A 3,156-nucleotide genomic window follows, 5' to 3' on the forward strand; every position below is an offset into this window, starting at 1 on the left:
ACATATATATATATATATATGTGTGTGTGTGTGTGTGTGTGTGTGTGTGTGTGTGTATGTATATGTATATGTATATAGTACATATGTATGTATATATGAATATATTTAGTATAATTTGCTTAAAAAACGTGTAACATAAATTCAAGAACTCTCATGTCGTTATTTAGCTAGGGCCGGATACACGTGCAGTACTCTTCTTTGCATAAGATTGATACAAGAATAATATAGCACGTGGATAGTAATACCTAACTGCTGATTTTAGCATCTAGCAATCGAACTCATAATTTCATATCACTGAGCCCATCTCATTAAGCACTAGGCCTGGAAATATTTGGCTAATTGACTGAGCTTATTGAGACAATCGATATTTAATTGCTGTTTTTAGCATCTATAATTTGCATCCAATTTGCATCGATTTAAATATGCCTCCATTTTATTATATTTTTCCTTTGTAAATTTCAATATAGTATGATGGTTAAAGTAGGATGAAATCAATAGTAAGCCTATAAACAATACTAGTTTTTGTTCTTACTAACATTACATAATGCTTATCAAAGATGAAAAGAAAAAATAACGTGGTTGGTGCGTACAAATGTAATATGTATAACAACTCGGTATATTTATGACCTTATATAAACTGTAGATACCATTTGCCACCACCACCACCATCACAAACCACCAGCCTTACCACGATCACCTCCATCGTGTTCATGTTCATTATCTTTTTCAACATCATCATCGTCATCATCATCATCATCGTCATCATCGTCATCATCATCATCATCATTAATGTTGTTATTGTTAGTGGTGGTGGTGGTGGTGGCGGTGGTGATGTTTTTTGTGTTGTCGTTGCTGTTTTTCCTTGTCTTTATATTATTACTGGCACTATAGATGTTTGTTTGTATGCGTGTTTGTGTGTGTGTGTGTGTGTGTGTGTGTGTGTGTGTGTGTGTGTGTGTGTGTGTGTGTGTGTGTTTGTGTGTGTGTGTGTATGTGTGCGTGTGTGTGTGTTTTATTGTTGTTTTCTTATCCATCACTGCAGTTCCTGATAAGATATTTATACCATTTTGATTTACTAGAAAGCTGAATCTTCTATGAAGAATAGAATGCAGAGCCTTGTAAATCTTTTGAACTGAATGCTTCAATAGATTTCTGATTGAGATATGGAAACGAATGGAAAGAGAGAAAAATAATCACAAAAGAATCAGAAATGGATAAACAAGAATCATTGAAAAAATGTGAATTCAAGAATTTATACAAACAGTTCAAGAATGTTGGATCGTATTCATGAATTATTCCATTCTTTTAGCGAAAGCGTTCAAAGTTATGTTAATATAGACAATGATGGGTTTGAAAAAGTTGATGACGAATTTTTCTATGTACGTATGTATGTATGTCTGTCTGTATGTATGTATGTATGCATGTATGCATGCATATATGTTTGCATATATGTATGAATGCATGCATACATGCATGTATTTATGTATGCATGTGTGTATGCATGTATGCATGTATGTATGTATGAATGAATACATAAATGCGTGTAGGCATACGCATGAATGAAAGGGTGTATGTATGCATCAATAATATATATATATATATATATATTATATGCACGCACATATATATGTATATATGCGTATACACACACACACACACACACACACACACACACATATATAATCTAGAATTTATTCGTTAATAATAAAGAATTTAATGATGTATAAAGTCCAATATTCTTTCCTTTGAAATATCTTTTAATGTTTATTCTATGGAGTTTGATTACATATTTTTTATCACACGATTCATTGCATAGAACTTTGACTTCATAGTAAAACTGTGCTTGTAGAATATATAGAATCTTAATACGGTCGCAAGAGTGTATAGTACATTAACCAGCATTTGATTGTGATATGTAACTGTTTCTAAGCGAGTAGTTTCTTTTGTTGCATTTGTGTATATAAAATGCCCGTTTAATTGTTGCAGATGTATTAATGCCATTGAATTGATTAACAATGTTATGCAAGTGTCTGTAGTTGATTACATCCAGCAAGTCTCTGTCATTGTCTCATTTGATATGCAACATCTTCTCAGTTACGCTTGATAAGGTTTTCAAACAAATACCAATTACCTTGTAAGACAATTACGAAATGATAGCAGCATTTTCAGTTTTTAACGACTTGGTGGTAAAAAGAAAAGTATGAAAGAAAAAATGTGTGTGTATGTGTGTGTAGATGCTCTTTGTAGATGACTATTCTTGTTGCCTCTAAATCTTGAACATTTTCAAAGAATCGCACACTCCCTCTCGGCTGCTGCAAAGCACTTTGTTCGTTCAATCGCCACTAAGAACTCTGTCATTATGCACCAAAACAGTCATAGATGTTTTCAAACATATAGAACAGTGGAACAAAGTATTTATGTATCAGGGGTAAACCTTGTATACCTGTTTCCTTCAACATTATTTTCACAAAATGTGTATGATTAAGCGGCAGGACATGATATTCAATAAAGGTCCAATCTCGTCGTACAATCGGTAACATCTCGTGGTACAATCGGGTTGCAAATGAAGCTGCAATTTCCTTCGCGAATACAACAGCTAATAGTGGTATCTTGGGGAACATTTTGTACAAGCAGCAACTCTTGAAGCAGTATTTTATTGAAGCACTTGTACAGAAAATCTAAAAGCTATACAAATCTACTTAACCTGATTAAATTTTCCTGTACTACTTTTGTAGCTGTCCAGTTGACTTATTATATTTCTGCAATACCTGCTTCCCATATTTCATTCACGAGAGTTCGGTCGACCCCGGTTATAGTCGAGTGCACATGCCCTAAGTTGCTACTGTGTCGCATCATGCCCAGTGTCTATTGATAAGCAATGTTATTCTTAATCAGACAGTTATACATAACATATGATTCTGTGCACAGTAGATGCTGTAATACAAATATGAATATTATCTGGTTCGAATTCCAATATTAACTGCTTCATTGTAACGCAATGGCGGAAAAATGCAGTTTGGTAATACTCTCAACAACAACGTTTACTGGAGTGTCTTGACCAGCAGAATGCAGTCATAGATCCTTGAAACTTCTCAAGCTACAGATCCTGAAGCGATCATCCATATCTTTACTACCTATATATATATATATATATAT

This window comes from Octopus bimaculoides, chromosome 17 (assembly GCF_001194135.2).
Source record: "Octopus bimaculoides isolate UCB-OBI-ISO-001 chromosome 17, ASM119413v2, whole genome shotgun sequence".
Classification (NCBI taxonomy): domain Eukaryota; kingdom Metazoa; phylum Mollusca; class Cephalopoda; order Octopoda; family Octopodidae; genus Octopus; species Octopus bimaculoides.